At 37.1% G+C, this 23,852-nt stretch overlaps 1 protein-coding gene and 1 long non-coding RNA gene across 2 annotated transcripts in view; one reads left to right on the forward strand and one right to left on the reverse strand.

Moving 5' to 3' along the window:
- The window catches only part of LOC105398834 (complexin), a 272,602-nt gene that overhangs the window by 131,747 nt on the left and 117,003 nt on the right, over window positions 1-23,852 (forward strand). The window lies entirely within an intron of this gene.
- On the reverse strand, window positions 17,189-18,148 carry LOC125490682. The gene is made up of 2 exons (XR_007267836.1): window positions 18,034-18,148; window positions 17,189-17,539 (listed from the first exon to the last, which is right to left on the reverse strand). It is a non-coding gene; the product is annotated as an uncharacterized LOC125490682 (long non-coding RNA).

The raw sequence follows: 23,852 nt of genomic DNA on the forward strand, positions 1-23,852 counted from the left end.
ATTTTTGGTTTGATCAAAGTATCTCTTATAGTTTTTGAGATAGGTTGATTTAACTGTAATATTATATTTGCTGCTACGGAACCCTTTGTGCGCGAGCCCGACTCGCACTTGGCCGGTTTTTTTTATCAATTAGTTTTTGAGTTATTGACGTTACAATTTTTTGTTGCCATATGAATCAGAAACAGAGGAAAGAACACCATGGAAAACCATCTTTGTTTTAAACATACAGCATTTCTCGTAATTTTCTTGGACTGTCATCGATAGAAGAACTATAGAAGGTCACGCAAAATAAAATTAAAACTTAAAATATTTAATTTTGTACCAGTGACATGCAAAAAACTGATCTGGGGCGACTATTTTCATAAAATTTATAAAAGTGTCAATATCTCAAAAACTACCGACATTTTACTTAAGTCATATAGCGATATTCTGGTCACTCCTAAGCTGTACTATCAGCCCTCCAAGGCATGACGTAAACTTTTGGAACATCCTGTATAGGATGAGGTTTTTTACCGTATGAATCATATACATATGAATCAGGATTTTGCATAAAACCTTAAGTAGTTCATAATACATTCACACTATAGTGTTGTATATTTTTTTCATAAATCTGTAACCCAAGAGCATTACATGAAACTCACATTGAAGAATCATACTCAGAAAACAGAATTTTTACAGGAGAAATATTAATCAGAAGGTTACCTGAACCAATACCATATGAATCAGACATTGACCTTCTTTTCACCTGGATGTAGGCATACTAGGAGCACCTCCATCTACTGGCTGGTGCGTTGGAGAGCTGGATTCTAGCGATCGGATAGCCAGACTCCCATTGCCACTACATGACTAAGTATGGTCATCAACATGTTACGACATATGAATCAGTACCACGTGCCGGACACTCCTTAATTATTGATTCATAAAAAAACTTACGTATTTATAAGTACTATTTTTTTTTTAATAAAAGGAAATCTCATTTCCCTTTGATAAAATTTTAATTTATGTTAATAAATTAAAAGGGAAATGTGATACAGAACATTTTGTTCCTGAAGCTGGCAAACGGACGCCCTATATGAATCAGAATAACACACTTCAAATATTTTTTTTCAGTACTGAAACAGCATTTTCTGAAAAAATTAGATTGGTTACAAATAGAGATAGAGCTAGACTGTATTGAAAAAAAAATACGTGTCATTATCTTAATTAGTTACAGAGATATCCTCAACGCCGCCGAAAATACGGTCCCCGAAGAATCACCCACTTCTAAACGGAAAAGACTAGCTTAATGACGCAATGTTTGCAATATTGAAGTACGTTTAACGGCACATCAGAATATTACCAACAAAAAACGTAAGTATTTTGTTCAAGTAAAAATTGGGGCCACGTAGTGTCGGCATTTTGTGAGTTGAACTTTTTTATTGCTCGTGAGTGCATTTTCTTAATTTGCTATTAACTTATACCTCTATAGGCCTATATTTAAGGCCTATATTTAAGCATTTTACATGTAAATTATAAATTGCAGGGTAATATTTTTTTCCCATATTATGTTGAGTGATAAATCTATACATTAAAATAAATCATAAGTAATACAAATTGTAAAAGTCCAAATCAAACCACTATTTGCTGACAGAAGTAACGTATGTCAGCGGTAACCAGAAAGTCATTGTATCAAAAGAAATCTTAATACCGCGATGCAGGCAATTAGATAGTGACATCTGTTAGCGGGCATAAACACTAAGATAATATATTATTAGGACGATTCTACATACCGCCCACCAAGAACATATAGTTCTTAACTACCGCCCACCATGAGGTCAAGGGGGTGTCACAAGATGCATTGATAGAAACAAAAGGTAGATAAAAATGGCATCGGTATGCACCTTGCGCGATCTTAAAACTATTTAGTAGAAAATACACGCTTTGGTTGAGACAGATTGGTACTCGATTTTATGAAGAATTTGCAAAAGACATAAATACATATACAACATAACAATATATTAAATGATGAACGATAACAGTTGATGACAGATAAGATAAAAATTTAACATAGTTAATTTGCAATACAATTTATTATCACGAAATACGATACTACGACCCAATTTTTTCGAAAATTTGCGTAATCAATCTACCTAATAACTACCGACCTGGGGATGATGATTATTAGAAATCCAAGTTCGTCTCCAACTGGACTGGACTTCAGAGCTGTGACTGAATGGATCGGTAGGACATGCAGATGAGTGATTGATGGATGGGTCGTGAGCGTGGGACTGTGTGCTGAATGATTTCCTCGAACGTTTTGATATTCGGCTTCTTTTGAATGATGACCAATGGCTTGAGTGACGTGACCAAGCTGAATGTGTGTTGGCCCTGTCGATTCTCAATTTGTGGCCGCCTTCATTCATTTGCTTACCATTGTCACCTGATGTAATTTTTGTATGCATGCTGTTGATTTGATGACAATGGAATGATGCTAGTTGATTCGAACGGTGGACTGTATTCGATGGTAATGATCCAGGGTTATCCGATGCTGCTTTGGCATTGGCACCTGTTGCCTTGACTTCTACGGCCAGTGATGATTTGGATCCACCCACATGCGACCCCGAAGCTGGCGTCGGATGAAGCAATGAGTGGTGATGATGATAACAGATGCGGCATGTGTTGATGGAGCGGCAGCTATTGGCAGAGTGATTACGGCCTATGCAATTATAGCATAGCCTATTGGTTAAAACAAACTTGTGTCGTGCTTCATATTGTAGCTTACAGAACTCCTTGCAGTGGATGATTTTGTGGCCACGTTTGTTGCAGTAGGCACACCCTATAGTTCCTGCATGGCCACTGGTGGCAGTTGCGTGCATTGCATGTAAATGTGTTGGTTCTGGTTCGGTGTCTAGGAATTCAAGGGATCTGTATCGAGCTTCTAGATACTGCATTAATTCGTTCAAGGTTGGCAGTTCGTTCGAGGTACTTATTTTAACTTCCCAACTTTTTCGGGATTCAGAGTCCAACCTTGAGCAAACCACGTGAATGATGAACACATCCCAAGACTCGGTTAGTACACCTAGATTCTTCAAACCGTTCAAAGTATCATTCACTAAATCTAGCACGTTTTTTATTGCACCAGCTGTTACATTTACAATGTAAGATTGATCCATAAATCGTTGCATTAGACAATTGACCAAGTACTTCTTATTATTGTACCTATTATTTAACGTCACCCAGGCCTCGTCGTAAGTTGCAGCTGTGATTGGTACATGCCGTAAGAGCTGCTCAGCTTCCCCAGAGAGGTGCGCCTTTAAATAATGCATTTTTTGTACATTGTCTAATGCATCGTTGTTGTGGACCAATGATAAGAATAAGTCTCTAAATGATATCCATTCTACATATGTGCCAGAAAACACCGGAATTATAAGTTTAGGCAAGTGAACATGAGATCCCCCCTTGGTATTTGCTTGTTTGATTATCTTATCACTTCGACCATTTACAACCCTAGACGGACTCATCCCATACATCGCCTACATTGAAAACAGGCCAATATTTTATTACTTTTGTGCGTGACTGTACTGTCATTCCCTCCTGTCATGTCATTGAGTACATGAAAAAATGTGGCAACGTAAGAAAATTCTACTAAGTTGGTGGAAAATTCATAATAATGTGGTGATATTTTTTAGGGAAATTTATATTAGTTAAAATCGTTTACATTATGATTTATCCGACTCACCCGAATGGGTTACCACCGCTGGTAATAAAAATAATGCCTGGAATGTGGAATTTAAATAATTTATTTATTTATTAGGTTCACATATATAATAATTGACAACATTTCAAAATTTTATACAGTTGAAATTCGAAAACCATTTAGAGATATGGGCCTAATATTCACAAAAAAAAATGTTTCCGATTTTTCTTTTGATTTATTTCAGAGAAAAACATAAAAATCTAAATTATCATTCGTGACACCACGATGTGGCATAATAATTAAACGGGCTTTTACTTCTAAAACATAAACAACAAAAAAACATGTTATGTCACTTTGACAATGACAATGACAAACATCACTCAAATGTCTGTCACTTTTATGTGTCCTTGTCAATGACGGAAGTACGTGATTGGTCCTTGCCACAAAATAAAGTTGAAGTTGAAGCTGATTGGTCCTTGTTCATGTCAAGTTAATGTCATCCAACTTTTTTTTTTTAGGTTAGGCAGGCAACGAAAATATTTTTATCCCAAGCCTCGACGTGACGTCACTCATACTAAAAATATTTTGAACTTTGAAATCAAAAAAATATATTAAAACATAGAAATATTAAGAAATAAAAAAATACGGGTCATCTAAATTTGTGATATCTCGTCGAAAATAAAATAAAATCGGTGAGCATTTTATTTGAAATGTTGTCAATTGTAGTTTTACAATGTGTTCCACAAAACTGTTTATATACAATCGGTGGGTCGGAGGGATCGGAGTCTCTTCATAAAAAAAAATTACTTAAGTAGGTATTTTTGTACATAATTGGTAGTATCACAACAAATAGGTAGGTTAAATATATATATATTTTTTTTTAAATTTAGTTTTAAATTTAGATAATATAGGTCGTATATCCTGAGGTAAACTATTAAGGAGGTTGCTGGTTTCCAGTAGTCCTCTCCGCTGCTTTTTCTAATTATTTCTATCCATTTGCTTCGTATAATGGGATCATTCGGTATCCTGATAATACATATGTACGTGTATTTAGGCTGAATTTAAGCTGTTAGTGATAAAATTACCTTTGGTACCTATAGTAAATTATGTTAGATTTAGTTGTGTAAAAGTTTACGTTTTGTCGAATACAATTTCGCCTCAGCGGAAATTATCACGAATATTTAGACATTATGATCTAGGTATACAGTTGACGAAAGAATACCGAAACTTTTTCGTTTTCGTAAATCGCAAAACCAACAATCATAGAAACGCAGAAAAAAAATGATTTTAATAAATGCGTAGGATTTGCAAATTCCATCCATTATTGAAGGCGATACAGAATAGAATAAATAATAAATAAATAAATATGTGGGGACATCTCACACACGGCCATCCGACCCCAAGATAGGCAGAACCTGTGTTATGGGTGTCGAACAGCTGATATATCTTACACAAATACATAGATAGATACATACTAAATATAAATATCAACACCCAAGACCTGAGCACAAATATATTTTGCCATTAAATAAATATCTGCCCCGCCGGGAATCGAACCCGGGACCTTGGGCATAGCAGTCAGGGTCACTAACCACTACACTACACCAATCGCTGAATAGAATAGAATACTATTTATTTTGCACCATTAAAGAAAATTTATATTATTATAAAATTAATTCAAGGTAAGTACCTAATTCCAATTTTAAGAATCCAATCACGAAACAATTTGTTGTACACTTTTCATGTCGACCGGGTGTCGACAGGACATTCAAGCGGTTCATATAAATTATCATCACTTTTTGGTATTTATTTTCAAGAAAAACTGGCAACACCGACGAAAATTATATCAATATTTACTTTATTAAATTATTTATATTAATACATTATTTACAGATGGTAGGTGACCTTGTATGGCGTTTTTAGTCGAACTTTGTAGTTTCTGCACACTTTTAAAGCACATACACGCATTTTAAAAGGACAAAACTGAAATTAATGCTAACTGTCAAATATGTGTAGCACCGGCGATGACACAATAGACACTGCTAGAGCGAAATTTGTAGCGGGGCAGTAGTGCCCCAGTTTATGTATGGCAGCAATTGCTTCTCCTATGGGGAATCTAGGGTTGTATATAATCAAAGTCTTATCAGAAGCAACCGATGCAATAGACACGACGCGGGATAGCGCTTCCTTTAGGTCTGACTTGTACATAATGTACGTTTCTTCTACCTCCGAGTACATGTCGCTTGAGAAATATTCGTGGTTATCTAGTATTTCATCGGATGCTTCAGACAGTATCTTTGTATGAGTATCAGTAATAATTTTGAATTGAGCCTCTAATGCCTCTAGTCTGGTTTGTAAGTATGATTCTTTAGTTAACCGGTCCTTTGGTGCCTTTTTATAGTTTTCATACGCTCTTGCAATATTAGAAATTAATCCAAGTTGACCTTTTACACAAAAAGACATTTTGATAGACGTAGACAATGTTTGGAATTTTGATAAGGCAAAGAAATTTTGAAAATTTTATAAGTTTTAAATTAGTTTTTTCACAGATCCAAAATCGGGCATAGGTTCCCCGTCTGACGAATATTTGTAAAATTATTCTAAGACTAAATAATTATTCTAACTACCTACTGTCTACCAAAGAGAAGAGTGCGTTTCAACTACAGATAATATTTCTATTTTCTTACTGTCCATACTGACACTGTCACTTCAATTAATTATTCTAAGGTTCACTGATGACACTGACACTTTTGAGGGTCTCTCTGAGCTGATAATGTCAAAATTTACTCACGTTTGGTTCACTTTGTGGATACCGGTTTTCTGTGATTCCTGTGATATACTTTCTCTCTTGCTCGTCCTTTTGCCGCTGCGTGGACCGACGTGGTGACGCTGCTCGCGGCGCCACTGCTGCCGTCAGTCGCTGGGCACTCAGGAACTCTGCCGATGCTGAAGCTGGAGCTGTCCGCGCTGCACTGGCTGCTCTCGCTGGCTGACGCACTGGCCAACCACCCGTAGCACCTTCAGGGACTCCTTGTTCCCCGATACTTGCGTCGGACCAAAATTTGACTTTCTGATTCCGCAATCCGGCTAACGAAGGACCATGTAAAAGTCCAAATCAAACCACTATTTGCTGACAGAAGTAACGTATATTTGTAACAACCAGAAAGTCATTGTATCAAAAGAAATCTTAATACCGCGATGCAGGCAATTAGATAGTGACATCTGTTAGCGGGCATAAACACTAAGATAATATATTATTAGGACGATTCTACACAAATACTTACTATTCAAAACAGATACCCCACAATTCCAGCAGAAATAAAGTTTAAATAAAACAATAAATAAAATAATATCCTTTCGGCCCCATTTACTGAAACAAAAGACTATGATAATTTAATGTAATTTAGAGGTGCTTACTTTAAAGTGCCGTTGAAAATAAACACTTTCACGAACAGACCAGAGAAATTAGGAAATTAACTTAATGTTATGCTTGACGCTGAAAACATGCTAAGTACTTCACATTTATTTCCAACACAAGGCGACGACCGAATGGTGTAGTGGTTAGGTTAGGTTAGCATTGCATTTCTGGGTAACCAATCTTTCAAAATACCAACTGATATTCCATTTTTTATGACTTTTATTTCGATTTTCTAAAAGTTTTCCTAGTATTTTTTATAGTCTACGATGTATCTTTGCGTCGCCTACTCCGAAAGCTATTTTACTAAACTTAATCTAGTTATATAAGTATATCACTAAACCGTTTTATAGCTATATTCCTAGTGTGATAGTAATGAATCGCTTTATATAACTATGTACCGGTATATATTATTATAATTATATTACGGCTGTAACTATCTTACTGCGACATAATATTTTTTATGTATCTATCTTTTTATATATCAGCTATCCGATTCCCATATAGCAGGCTCTGCCTTGTTTGTGGGCGGATGGCCGTATGTGAGATATCCTCACATATTAGAAGATATAAAAAAATGCCTTCCAAAAAGCTTTTTTGTACCATCCTGCGACTGAGCAATATCCATTTTAATGTTCCGATTAAACTATAGAATCTATAGAAGCTACGCCGGTACGTGGACCCGTTTGACTCGAGTTTGACCCCGTGGCACGTAGCACCGTGACGTCACGTCTAGTCTTAATAGTCCCCTGAGAGTGGACCCTGGATCGAAGCCAATTCGTTTGAGCACTTCGACAAATCTAGTTCTTTGTAAGTACTTGAATATTAAATTATTCAGTATGGAGGAACTTAGACAGGGGTTTTTAACTCCCGGCGCAAAAGTGGGGTTAATAGGTAAGTGAAAATGAAAATGAAAAAATATTTATTTAAAATAAAGATTATGAAGACACAAAAAATAGAGGTTGCAGCGTTTGTTAACAATTTAAAGGTGGTGATGTAGCAAGGGCTACCACACTAGGCTAGGCCTGTGTCGTGGACAGCCAGTAAACAGGTTTTTATCAATTTGTTTAAATATAGAACAGGTATTAAGTGTAAGTAGTGTGGTAAGTATTAAGTGTCTGTATCTGTCTGTGATAGCAAGCTCCCAAACGGCTGGGGTGATTTTCGATTTGTTAGTTATTTAATGAGTGTACTTAGCCATATTTTATCAAAATCGGCTTAGCTGATCTGGCTTTTTGTGTGGAATATGGGGGTTTTTAACGTTGCTTGAGTTAGGTAAATAAATAAATAAATAAATTTTTATTGAGCAATAAGCTTAGCCTAATACAATAAATAGATGTACACAACTTAAAATTAAATTACAAACTGACTTAGGACTAAGCACAGTACAAGTTCAAAGAGCGCTGGGGCCGGTATTTTAAAACAAGTCAAAACGTAGGTATGATATTTGACACAAAACCACTGTTTCTAGACTATACATATCTTTAGTGAATATATCAATTTAATTTCAAAAGTTGTGAATTTATACGCCATCAGTACCATATTCTATTTCTTTTCAATTTCACACCCCCTCCCCTCTATATCAAACTGTTATGATTTCCATCCTATTTTATGAACATATTTCCACTTTAAGCACTAGATTTACGACTTCTCACATGAGTAATAACTCGCATATAATAATGTAGGTAATATAAAATGCATTGAGTTGCCATATTCATGAAATGCATAAGTCATTATTTAATATTAAAATATCCGTTTAATTGTATATTTAATTATTTTAGTCAACAAATATGTAATTTATAGGAGAAGGAGAAGAAGGAGAAAATTTTAAAAATAAGTATTGGTTAGATGCATTAAAAATATATTAAATGATAATATGTAATTATGGATATGACAAAACGCGCTACGTAAAAAAGGCCTACAAATCTGACACAAGGTAGATCCCATCAAGAATATTATACTCACACCTTGTACTAATGTACTCCCTTGCGGGGTAGGCAGAGGTGCATTGCTGCACCCACTTTTCGCCAGCGTTTATGTTAGTCCCAATGTAATAAGGGGCGGGCCTATTGCCATTTTACGGGCACATCCAAGATCCGAGAACAAATATCTGTGTTTAAACAAATATCTGCCCCAGCCGGGAATCGAACCCGGGACCTTCGGCTCAGTAGTCAGGATCACTAACTATCGAGATATTACTTAAAATAATATTTTTTGTTATTACCTTAGGAGTGAGAGAGAGGGAGAGGGTGTAAATTTATGAGTGGGCCTGCCGACGGTCTAACTGTGATAAAATTCTACCCCGTATAAGTAAGCCTGTTTCATTGAATGCTTCATATAACACAGACAAAGCTGAAAATATTTCGAAGTGAAATGCCTTCGTCTGCAGTAGCAGGCTGTATTCGCAAATTCTCTAAAAGTACAAGGCTTTACTCGGATTTACGGTCTGGCTATTGTGGATGTTTCGTGAAAAAACTCCGCACAACAAAATGTTGCTGAAAGAATTCCGTTCCTGTGCTGAAAAACTTGTAAACTGAAATAATGTTTTTGTTTGAATACATTCACGTTTTGCGATGAATGAAACATTATTTTCGTGACGACTGACCGAGAAGTTGGAAAAAAGCCTTTTCTTACCGAAGTTTGAAAACTGTAACGATTATGAGAAAAAGATTATAACTTTGAATCCGTCAATGATCACAAATCCACAAAAATATACGGGAAAAAATATAACACGACACAACTTGAGATATTGTTTAAGTTTTATTCATCATCAGCCAATAATCATCCACTGCTGGACATAGGCCTCTCCCAAGGAGCGCCACAACACTCGGTCCTCGGCCTTCCTCATCCAACCACTACCCGCCACCCGCCTAAGGTCGTCAGTCCAGCGGGCAGGAGGGCGTCCCACGCTGCGTTTGCCTGTTCGTGGTCTCCACTCGAGAACTCGTCTAACCCAACGGTTATCGGTTCTTCGGCAGATATGACCAGCCCACTGCCACTTCAGCTTGCATATTTTGACAGCTATGTCGGTAACCTTAGTCCTCTGACGGATAACCTCATTTCTGATACGATCCATCAGAGAAACCCCAAGCATAGCTCTCTCCATAGCACGCTGAGCGACTTTAAATCGGTGGACCAGTCCTACCGTCAGTGTCCACGTCTCTGCACCATACGTCATCACTGGCAGGACGCACTGGTTGAAGACTTTTGTCTTCAGGCTCTGAGGAATGGCCGAGGAGAATATGTGACGTAGTTTCCCGAATGCAGCCCAACCCAGTTGGATGCGCCTTGCAGCCTCCTTGTCGAAGTTGCTTCTGCCTAGCCGAATAGTCTGCCCGAGGTAGACATATTCTTGCACAACTTCGAGTGTTGCCTCACCAACGGCGACCGGCTCCGGTTTGATGTGAGCATTGTACAATTGTACATGACTTTCGTCTTGTCCAAGTTCATTCCGAGGTCTACACGTCGGGAAGCAGCATTTAGGCCACTTAGCATCCAGCTGAGTTCCTGCAGAGATTCTGCCATAATAACGATGTCGTCCGCGAAGCGGAGGTGTGACATGTACTCGCCATTTATACATATGCCATGTCCTTTCCAGTCCAACGTCTTAAAGACTTAAGTTTTATTATTAATAATATATTTTTTGTTTTTTTTTCAGGTAATCAGAACTTATATCCAGAAATCTGCACCACATCATAAAAAAGAAATAAAGGTATTATCTATAATAAAACTACCTATATCCTGAGTAAACACGTTATATTCAGATTTTTATGCATAAACAAATATTTACAAATATGTACCTACACTACAATAGTAATATCAAGTATGTACTCTTTTGTAATTGTATTAATCGTTTTGCATGAAGCATAGATACCTACACAGGAAGTTTTATTAGTGGTATACTAAGCTGAAAGGGAGTGAGTCTGGGGGTCATTCTGGGCCACTTTTATTCTACGATTGTTATGTACATGAACTTTTTATTTTTGTTTTATTGATACTTATACATACTCACAATCATGCGTATCTCTTTTTAATATAAATAATTAAAATAAACTTTGTAAACTGTATGATCCCAGAAAACACCAATTACTTTCAAACTCCAACCAGTCGATCTAAGTTAAAATGTTATTCATTGAATCGGTAAAATAGGGATTGACTTTAAATTTATGAATTCTTGTTAACTGGGTCACTTCAAAAACCCCCTTCAAAAGGAGACTTTGGGTAAGGAATTACCATTTTAATAGTCAAAAGGGACATTTGATAGGTTGAGTGGAATCGGCCCTTTGGTTTAGTACCACGATGGTCCGTAGGTGGCGGTAGTAGTATGCACACATTTAAAGTCAGTACAGAATTTGAATTCAGAATCTAACCCTCAAAATTTAATGCATAATTTTATAGTAAAAAAAAAAAAAAAAAAAAAACACGCACTCACGCCTTGTACTAATGTACTCCCTTGCGGGGTAGGCAGAGGTGCATTGCTGCACCCACTTTTCGCCAGAGTGTTATGTTAGTCCCAATGTAATAGGGGGCGGGCCTATTGCCATTTTACGGGCACATCCAAGACCCGAGAACAAATATCTGTGTTTAAACAAATATCTGCCCCAGCCGGGAATCGAACCCGGGACCATCGGCTCAGTAGTCAGGGTCACTAACCACTACGCCATTCGGTCGTCGTTTATAGTAAGAAATAGTGCATTAACACTGTTGTTGACCCTTAATTATTTTTTATACATTTATTACTGTTTGTTTAGATATTATATGTACCTAAGCTCATTTTGGTAGTTGTTAGAATACATACTTCATTATTAAAAAACCGGCATATACCTCATAATGTAGTATAAGTTTCAAAATACAATGACATAATATGTGCATAAAAAAGGGTACAATTTAAATCATCACCAAAAAAAATTATTGTACGCTAATACATTGCACCAAAAAAATAATTAAAACCAAATTAACTAAATCAACTCCAAAATCGAAACCCAACAAAAAACGTTTACGTTCCAAAATAAATAAACACGCCTCCAAATAATTGCAAGTTTACAATAGAAAATCGTTTTCGTCGCCAAAACGGATAAATCATCACCAAATTATGCTATACTAAAATATAAACATTGACACCAAAACTAAGTGTACATTTTTTTTTATATATCACCAAATTATCCTACCCAAAACCATATATAATATAGTATAAAGATAATCGATTTACCTGTTAATTTTAATATGTAGGCATTTGCGGCTTTAAGAGTGGTGCGGCATGAATTTTGAATTTGCGCGATGCTTGTGGACGCAATGTTGATGTCTAGTACATCGACCTCAATACATCGCGGCAAATTCACCCCTTCTGGACAAGGTCAAATTTGAGCGGCGCCCGCATACTCATATACATACATTTACCTATCATCATCATGATCATCAGCCAATAATCTTTTTTTTTTTTTTGCTGGACATAGGCCTCTCCCAAGGAGCGCCACAACACTCTGTCCTCGGCCTTCCTCATCCAACCACAACCCGCCTAAGGTCGTAAGTCCAGCGGGCAGGAGGGCGTCCCACGCTGCGTTTGCCTGTTCGAGGTCTCCACTCGAGAACTCGTCTACCCCAACAGTTATCGGTTCTTCGGCAGATATGACCAGCCCACTGCCATTTCAGCATGCACTGCATATTTTGACAGCTATGTCAATAACCTTAGTCCTCTGACAGATAACCTCATTTCTGATACGATCCATCAGAGAAACCCCAAGCACCAAGCAATTAACTATAATAAATTGTATTTCAATTCCTTATTTCTATAGAATTTATTGGTACATGGCAAAATTCAAACCCTCGGCCACACGAATGGGAGTCGAGATGGCGTAACGGATAGATTTTACTAGGCACATACTAATTATTTAATTAATTCATAAAGCAATTTAACAAGTGACTTTGTTTTGGGATAAGCTATTTATTATTTGGTATAAACTTAATTTTTAATATTTACTTTTACTTTTTTTGGTTAGAAAGGAGTATTAAAATGATACTGATAAAAGAATATATTGGGTACATCTATATAGCGATGATATACTTTATTTGGTTTGAAATAAATTTTAATGGTGTCAATATAGTTTTACAGTATGCAGTAAAAAATAATTTGGTTCATTCCAAAAATATTTTGGGAAGCATGATTTGGTGATGATTTATCCGTTTTGGCGGAGATTTCGAATTTATTGGCGGCAGTATCATATAATTTCTGGTGGAGGTTTAAATACAAGCCCATAAAAAATACAAATGATATTCAAAATGACTACGCGGCTACGCCGTAGCGCGTCGTAGCCCGTAGCGCGTACATCGTAGCACAATATTTTCGAGTCCTTAACTCCTAGGTAAATGAATGTTTTTTTTTTATTCTTTAGATTACCCACAGCATTTCTGAACTAGTAAGTTATTGTATTAATTATATGGTGATTTCCAGATTATTTACGAAGTTATTATCTGATTTGATTGATGAAATTTTATTCTGAAAGTGTACATTACATTGACACGCACATTTTATTTCAAACTAAACATCATCTGTCAAGCCTTCTAACTTATCTGACAACCAACGCCATCTGTTTTCCATATTACAAACTACCACGTCCGAAACATATCACTACTATACGAAATCCCCAATATTCCGCTTTTGCCTGGATTTGTCCAATATCCATTGACCTCTCTGGCTCTGTATTTACATGTAAATAATATGACGTGATCCTTTGTCGTACGCAATGAGGTGAGGTCTGGCAAAGTGGGCGGGTTTCGGACCCGTTTTTTTATGTTCAACGGTTTTGTATTTAGATTTATGCTTTCGGTCGCGTGTTCAGGATTATGTGACTGTTTTTTTTTCTGTTCGATATTTGGTGTTGGTTAAATTGGTTTACAGGGTGTTACGATCCGATTGAGGGCCAGTTTTAATCCGTAGTTAACTCAACCATTGGTCAAAAATCTAAGTATCAGACGTTCCAAACTGAAGTGCCCATTGTCAGTAATAATAGTTATGGAAATAAAGTTTCGCTTTGTAGTACAGAGTATTGTGGCATAAAGTTTTTTAGATTATTTTATTTTTCATAAAAATTGAAATAAGTAAGTATAAAATCAAACTGCAAGGCCTACTGAACAAACAAAGTCACAAAGTTAAAGAAATCAGAATTATGTGTATAATGAATATATTCATATTCATTATACCAACTACCCCTAAAATTCTGCCTATGTATTAATGTTATTTATATACAGATATTTCCTACTTACGTAGTAATGAATGACATAAAATATTATGAAAATATACTTTCCTCTTTATAAAATGCACTCAATGTCTCAACTAAGTATTGTTTTCATTAGTAATATCGAAACCATATTCCTTAATAAAATATTAACCACCCAGAATTATTTTATTAAAGATAATGGATCACAGTTTTAAATGATAATTTATATGAAATTGAAACATTAAAGGAGCGGTTTTTGGTCGAAGCTTTCATAAATTTTAACCAAATATTTCACATATTAATACCACAGGTGTTTTAAACTGAAATAGGAAATCATTTATAATTCATAAATGAATTATGGCTACTATTAAGCCCCCGATTCACTTCACGCACTGCGAGCCGAGCCCCGAGCCGTACCGATCCGTGGACAAATCCGTCATCTCCCACACACTACACGAACCCCGAGTTGCAGTCCAGTCGATTGGGAACTTTACGACCCTAGCACAAGGAATATAATATATAACGCGGCAAATCCGCGGAACGGCGCGCCCGTGAATGGGAGCCTTTACACTTTTTTGTTTTGTGAAACTAACCAACTATTAATCTTTGAAGGAATGAATATGCTGTTTGTTAGTTTGATAAGGTACAAATCCGTTTGGCGTGATACGTACGAAAGCGATAGGTGTACGGTTACGTTCAAGGTACCATGTATTAAATATTTAAACAAAATTAGGCCTGTTAATGTCTCGCTCAGTCAGTATACTGCCAAAGAAAGAGAACAATAGATAGTTCGCGTTTTTCACTCAGCATTTCAGTTGCCATGGCAACGCAACTCCTTGAAGTCCTCCCGACGCGTCGCATTACGACTTCCTGGTCCGCTGGCTCACTTAGTAGTTCCGCATCTTTGAACAAGATGGCGCTACTTTACACTTTTCCTTGTAGAAAACCTACTCTGTAAAAATGTTATTGTTTGTTTTTCTTGGATTCATACTGTATTCATTCATCATTACATTGAAACATAGAACAACGCGGACTCGGTTGTACCTATCCTCATACTCAATGCATTGAAATCAATTATTTAAATTAAATTAACTCATAATTATTTGGATATTATAAACTATAAGCCTTAAAATTATTAGTTCCACCCTAAAATAAGTATAAAATCTGTTATATAGGGATCCCGGTTTGATATTTTATACGTTCCTATTGCCCATAAGATAGCAATAGACCATATTTTTGGGCTACCATTTCAACGGCTATTTCAGAAATGCTCCAACTTCTCGATAAGGGACTAGCATTATGTACCTACGTATGTAACGTTGAATGTAATTTTTCGCACATTTTGTTCAGTATGTAGTTCAGGCACTGATGAAATGCTAACCTAACATACTTTACCAATACGGAAAAAGTTTTCTGAAAAGGTAGCCACGGCCGCGGCCACGCGAACATTATACGAAGGAACCGATTTAAATGCAAATTTATTCCTGTCTGTACTGTGAACTGCTGTGGGAAACTAAAGTTATACATACAAAGATTACTTTCTACCTTGTAAAGTCTGGGGTAAATAAGAACACTAACGAGCAATGAAAAAGTTCCACTTGACATAGCACCAAAAGGCTCCTAAACGGCTGGTCGGTATTTCAGTCGCCAATCACCTTATAACCCACAAACAGTCATAATATATTATTATGAAAAACACTCGAACGCTAGCCAAACGTTTTCGGTTTTTTGGAAGACATGACATGACCTTTAACCAGCGCTGTGGCCTCTCTGGCCATAGCACACGCTGAGCTGGTGCCTTTTTGACGCTCTGGACAGCAACCTTGTTTGTTTATATTGTATTATTTTTGTGTTTTTTCATATATATTTTTTGTTGTATTCTTTTGTTCTTTTTGTTTCTGTTTTTATTGTTCAGTGCGTCAAATAAATGTTTCTTTCTTTCTTTCTTTCTTTAATACATAGTTATTGCTATTTATTCTTGTACATTACCTACCTCTAGCTACAACAAGTAATAATTAGCTAAGTCGTGCTTCAACAACACCGTTGTTGACTGCAGAGGTTTATTAAAGAAAACTCAGCTGTATTTTTAAACTAAAACGTATAATATTCTCATTTAGCGTCGTAACATTGTTAGGTACAATGCTCGCAAAAACAACTTTAATTAACATGGAAATCCAACTAGGTCACAAGAGTATGTGGAAAATTCAGAAAAAAACGTGTACAGTATGAAAACGGTCTAGAAAGAATACTCTGGTATTTTTCTAACAAACCAAACAAATCCTTATAACTAAGAAGAAGTCGTTATAATATATCAGCCCCCTTAGCATGAATTTTTATCGTGAACGTGACGTAAAATTACTCGATGAATTTTGTAGGGAAATTTTAGTTCTGCTACCGACCGCCAGGGGCGCAGTTCATATTTTCATACAAAATTACTCGATGAATTCTACTTCACGTTCACGTTACGTTCACGTCAGAAGTTTACAAATTCCATCTACTTTCATCAGGTTTCGAACCTGAGTCCATCAAGACGGAAAGACAAAATAAAAATAAGTAGGTAATTAAATGAAACTGCAATTACCCTCTCGAGACTGACTGAAATGAAACGGGGATTTTTGAACAAAATTTTATAAAGTTCTCCGAAGTGCCAACTTTAGTTTTACATTTTGTGCACTGTGTTAGTAAGATATTTTTTCAAGCACTATTAAGTGTGTGTTTGTAAACTTAGAAAAAAAAAACAAAAAACACGCACTCACGCCTTGTACTAATGTACTCCCTTGCGGGGTAGGCAGAGGTGCATTGCTGCACCCACTTTTCGCCAGAGTGTGTCGCGCTTATGAAAAATGGCTAGCTAAGAGGAGAGGAGAAATGAGAAAGCCAGGGTTTAGCTTGACACAAATTTATTTAGAGGTCAAGTGTGGGTTAGGCCTACACTACACGATCAGTCAGTTTTCAGTTGGTACGGATAGGGACTCCCCTGAGTCGAAGAGTATCGGCGTGGAATCCCGATAATGCGACCGGCGTGGAAGTCCTCTTCTCCAGTGCCCAGGTAGGTAGGCAGGCAGGTCACGTGGCCGTTGCGTGCGCGTGGCGTGTAGCTCGGCTGCGCGGCGTGGTCAGCAACACGGAGGTAGGCGGTTGCCGAACCAGCACGTAGAGGGCGAGCCGTAGAATCAGCCGTAGATCCGTGTAGTCGGTAAACCGTACCGTGGACGTAAGCGTGGACCTTGGACCCTGGAAAAGATGGAAATCCAACGCATCAGTACACCGTTATCGTCTAGGTTCCACATACCGTCATCAAAACCTACAGAAGAGCACCTAATCTAACTTGATTGAGGCGGCAGTGAAAACCAGAACGGAATACCTAACATAAATTAAAGATAATATAGAAATTATTAACAAAGGCCAAAAGCGGTAGACTAGCTGCAGCATAATTTGGATAAAAGTATTTAATGCATCTAGGCAAGCTAGCGTATTCAAAAAGATAAAATAAAAGAAACAGGAAAGCTGATGAAACATCTAAATGATATTGCGTAATTGCATATCCGCCATCTTGGCTGTTATAAGTGCGCAGTAAGTTAAGTTAGCTAGCGCGTAAGCAAGCGAATAAAAAGTAAAAAGGAAGCTACGTTAGACAAATTTAAATTAACACTTTAAAACACAATTAGAACAAGTTTAAAATACAAATAGGTTCCTAAAATGAGCTAAGCAAGTCTGATCACACTTACCCGATATTGGGGAAGACACGCACAAGGTACCACTGGTAAGGTCTAGGTCATTCGACACTTTAGAGCGGGCTAGGCACCTAGAGGACTGCCGTGAGGTAGGGTCACGCGCAGTCGTCAGTCGATGCCGTAGCCCGTGGCCGAATGATCGAGAGCCAGTGGTCACTGAGTGGGGCTGACGCGATAGTGGGGACATGAACAAAAGACCGCTTCGCTGGCTAGGGATGGGAACGCGTCGATAATTTGAAGAATTATCGACGCGAAGATTAAATTATCGATAAAGTCGATACTTTTAAAAAGGGAATTTACAATTAAATTATGACGTTATTTACTAATATGTAAGTTATTTATTTGGAAGAAATAAATAACGTTACATTACCCCCCTTTCTGCCCAAGGATTTTGACCTCCTTAAAGTCAAAATCCGCTGCTTAACTAATACTTCTTCATAACTAAAAGAAACTACATACACATTCATACTTCTCTTGCAAAAATCTTTCATACTTTCAATCATAATAGGCCTTATCATAGATTTAGAGAATAATAAGGCCACCTTTCATTCAAAGAGGCAGCAAATATATAATAATTTGCTAACTCAAGCAGAATCATTATTCATGAAGAAAATATTCTAAAGTGAGGGTACAATTATAAAAGAAAGTTAACGATTTTAAGTCAATAAATTTAAAACAAGGGATATAGGGTAGATGTCAATAGGTTTAAATTAGTAAAAAAAAAAAATTATATCCGAAAATTTAAAACTATGGCGAAAAGCGTCATTTTTAAAACTACTGTGTGATCAGATCCACTTAACTCATTGATTCCGTTCTGTTACAAAATCAATTAAAGGAGACAGTTTTTTTTCAAGTACACAGTAAATTACATAAGCAAAAGCATAAAAGATGCAGCTGAAAACAAAAATGCAACTATTGTACTGTGTTATACCTATACAAAACAATAAATTTTAAAGAGATCAATCAAATCAATATTTTAAAAGGAAAATATTATCGATATCAAAAGTTTTAATTTACTACAGCACTAGAATAGGAACACAGTACATGAGTTACTAGGTGCAGCGGGAATAAAATAAATTGATGAAAATAAGTCTTTACAAGTTGCACGCACACAAAACAAGCTACGTTACCAACCAAGAAATGACTGACCGTTAGAACCACGTGGAGGGCGCCAGTGTCGCGCTTATGAAAAATGGCTAGCTATCGGGAGAGTAGAAATGAGAAGCCAGGGTTCAGCTTGACACAAATTTATTTTAAGGTCAACGTGGGTTAGGCCTACACTACACGATCAGTCAGTTTTCAGTTGGCACGGATAGGGACTCCCCTGAGTCGAAGAGTATCGGCGTGGAATCCCGATAACGCGACCGGCGTGGAAGTCCTCTTCTCCAGTGCCCAGGTAGGTAGGCAGGCAGGTCACGTGGCCGTAGCGTGCGCGTGGCGTGTAGCTCGGCTGCGCGGCGTGGTCAGCAACACGGAGGTAGGGGGTTGCCAAACCAGCACGTAGAGGGCGAGCCGTAGAAGCCACGTAGGTGAACCGTTGAGTCGGTAAACCGTACCGTGGACGTAAGCGTGAACCTTGGACCCTGGAAAAGATGGAAATCCAACGCATCAGTACACCGTTATCGTCTAGGTTCCACATACCGTCATCAAAACCTACAGAAGAGCACCTAATCTAACTTGATTGAGGCGGCAGTGAAAACCAGAACGGAATACCTAACATAAATTAAAGATAATATAGAAATTATTAACAAAGGCCAAAAGCGGTAGACTAGCTGCAGCATAATTTGGATAAAAGTATTTAATGCATCTAGGCAAGCTAGCGTATTCAAAAAGATAAAATAAAAGAAACAGGAAAGCTGATGAAACATCTAAATGATATTGCGTAATTGCATATCCGCCATCTTGGCTGTTATAAGTGCGCAGTAAGTTAAGTTAGCTAGCGCGTAAGCAAGCGAATAAAAAGTAAAAAGGAAGCTACGTTAGACAAATTTAAATTAACACTTTAAAACACAATTAGAACAAGTTTAAAATACAAATAGGTTCCTAAAATGAGCTAAGCAAGTCTGATCACACTTACCCGATATTGGGGAAGACACGCACAAGGTACCACTGGTAAGGTCTAGGTCATTCGACACTTTAGAGCGGGCTAGGCACCTAGAGGACTGCCGTGAGGTAGGGTCACGCGCAGTCGTCAGTCGATGCCGTAGCCCGTGGCCGAATGATCGAGAGCCAGTGGTCACTGAGTGGGGCTGACGCGATAGTGGGGACATGAACAAAAGACCGCTTCGCTGGCTAGGGATGGGAACGCGTCGATAATTTGAAGAATTATCGACGCGAAGATTAAATTATCGATAAAGTCGATACTTTTAAAAAGGGAATTTACAATTAAATTATGACGTTATTTACTAATATGTAAGTTATTTATTTGGAAGAAATAAATAACGTTACAAGTGTTATGTTAGTCCCAATGTAATAGGGGGCGGGCCTATTGCCATTTTACGGGCACATCCAAGACCTGAGAACAAATATCTGTGTTTAAACAAATATCTGCCCCAGCCGGGAATCGAACCCGGGACCATCGGCTCAGTAGTCAGGGTCACTAACCACTACGCCATTCGGTCGTCGGTTGTAAACTTAGCTTCGGTTTAAAATGTGTGCCAGAAGATATCTGGGGTAAAAATTTGTCAATGTCATTAATATTATACAGGGTGGCCTAAAGAGTGACGTCCAAAGGGAAAATGTTGTGAAACTGTAATCCCTGAGAGGGTAGTCAGATGTGAATGGCGAGCTAGCTACCCGTTTTTTGCTACATACTATACTGAAATACTCATATTCTAGTTGTCCAAAAACGACGACGATGCGGCAATTTCAAAAATACAAAGCCTGAGCAATGCTAAATTTATAAATATACAAATAAGAGGAATAAAAAAATATATCAAGGTACCTATTCCAGTGAAAAATACAAATTATAATTATACTTTACAAAATGGCTCACTAATTTCTTTGCACTTTTATAGATAAGAACGAACTATGAGAGTGCAATGAAGCTGGTTCTAGCGAAATTGCTCCCTTGAGGTTGCAGATAAAACTTAAATAGCCTTGAGCTATGCACCTTAATTGAGTTTTAAACGTATGTTTTTCGCTAAAGAAAAGAAATATAAAAAAGACGCAATTCTTTAAATATCACCGCAGGTATGTAAACATACAAACACACATCCCGTTATAGACCACTGTTGGACTCAGCGCCATCACGCCATCAGCAGTTTTTTCGTGAATGAGTAACAAATCTATCTATCCATTTTCCTGCCACCAAACTTTCAGTATTAGTAGGGTAAGCGGGGTATGGTTTTGCATTTTCTAGGGATTAAACGTTGGGTAATTTTGTCGGAATGTCTAGATTGTGCTAGAATGAGGCTGTGTGCCGCGCCAGTGCCACTCTTCCACTTTGCTTAGTAATTTCGTTCCCAGCACTACTAGTGCTAGTACTAGCGCTAATTGCTAGACGCTAGAACTGCGGGAGTACTAGGTTACAGTATTTGATTAAACATTATGGATAAATTAGTCGGTAGTTTTCGCAATGCGGTTTGTATTGAGAATTAATTAAGGAATGTTAGTTAAAATAATGTAGTTTAAATGTAAATACCTCTAATAGGTATACAAAAACTGTAAATTAGGTAGTGATTGCAAAAAAGTTACTGTTAATCAAAACCAAGACTGGTAAGGAGAAGACTAGGAAATTCGAACCGCTTTAATAAGAGTGATAGCAAGAAAATAAGGCACAGTTAGCCAAATAACTTGATAGTTCTGGAAGTTGGCAGCGAATACACTTTTGTGCCTTGTCAAACTAACAAACCACCTATCCATTCATTCTTCACTTAAAACTTGAAGACACTCTCTGTACTTAATTATTTTTAAGATAGTGACAGCCTGTTTTTATGCCACTGTTAGCCAATATCCAGACATTGTGAAACAGGCCCTGAAATTAACATTCTACCCAAAATAACAAATTTCTATTGGCACATATCAGTAAACGCATTGCATCTTGTTCAAACCTGGCTCAGCAAACACGACTGCCGACACACAATGTCATATCAATATCAACCGACTGGTTATGTCCATTGAAACGAGAATTGCCCTCTAGGGGCGAAATGTCGGGCGAGAATTGTCGTTTGCGACATTAATCTCTATCGACTTGAACTGTTCCCTTGGTTCATATTAGAACTGAGAAGCATTCTACGACAACACTTGTAACAACAAAAGTTTCGTTAGATACTAGTTAAATGAAAAATTGTTAAAAGTCACCTTTCGTGCAAATAATTGTAAAGATGGTAATTATTACCTAGTAAATAAGTGCAATGTTCTTACCGCAAAAATAGACATTCTGAAAAAATAAATTATATAAACATGAAATCACAAATAAAGATCGCGACTACATTTCTTTTGTGGTCTCGTGTCACTAATTAATAATAGGTAAATAACTACACCTACGTATTTCATTATTGGTAAATTGAATCAACAAAACTATTATTTTTGTCAGTATATTAAGTTATATGATTGGATGCGGAAAGCTAAAGATCGCATCCAGTGGCGTGCTTTGGGAGAGGCCTACGTCCAGCAGTGGACTGCTATAGGCTGATGATGATGATGATGATGATTATTAGTATTATAATATCCGTAGCTTTATAATAGTGGAAGAATTCTTCCCAGTTCAAGTTATTTCTCGTAACGTCGCGCTGCAGTAGTAATGAAACCGGATGTGGATTGCATATGTAATTCCGTTATGACGTCATGAGTTATATCGTACGGCAAAATCGGTGTTTTAAAAATTCATGATACAATTTCTAAGATGACAGAAATATACTTATTGATTGGTGAGATGGGTAAAAGTGGTTGTTGCAAAATGCAGGATACAATTTCTTAGATGACAGAAATATACTTATTGATTGGTAAGATGCTTTCAATTTTGTTAAAATACATAAGTACAGACGAATTGAGAACCCCCCTTTTTTGAAGTAATTTAAAAAGAAATACATACTTATATAAAATTATAATAACCCCTGGCACCAAATTTTATAACGTTCACAATAGATGTTGGTAGTAAATAATGTTATATAAGGTCAAATGATAACAACCCCTAGAACCGCACCATTTATAACATTCACAATGGATGTAGTACCTATATTGTGAATGCTATATAAATTTGTTGTACAATCTAAACTTGATTACGCAACATAAAACCAATATTCTTTTAACAACACCATTTAGTTAAACCACCAAAAAACACTGCAGTCATTTTAAAACCGACGCTGAATAGAGAGCACAAATTCAAATTCAATACAGCAAAAATTGCGTTCCTGAAACCATACACTCACCAGCTAGCCCCAATAGAGGGCGTTGGATGCGGAATAAACTAATATGCATGCAATGCAATTACGCAGCCGTCCTGCATACAAAACACACGCTAAAATTCTACGAAATTACACACACAGCACCTACGACACATAATATTACGGTATAGTAGTTAGTAGTGGAGCTGACAACCACCTTTATCCAACAATTGTGGTTTAATATTAACTTCAGAAGCGGTACTGAAGGAATTAAGTAACGTAATTTAAATGTATGAGAAAATCATACTTGGACTACTTTGTCCACTTTCCTACTTCGTTGACTTTCCTATTTCGTCTACTTTTCCACTTCTGTTGCGGAAAAAAAAGAATGTTATAATCATAGACTAATTAGTCTATGCTATAATGCTAAATCATACTTCCCAGCAAAAAAAGTCTCAACACACAATACTCAACACTCTTTCCTTG

Source organism: Plutella xylostella, chromosome 26 (assembly GCF_932276165.1).
Source record: "Plutella xylostella chromosome 26, ilPluXylo3.1, whole genome shotgun sequence".
Classification (NCBI taxonomy): domain Eukaryota; kingdom Metazoa; phylum Arthropoda; class Insecta; order Lepidoptera; family Plutellidae; genus Plutella; species Plutella xylostella.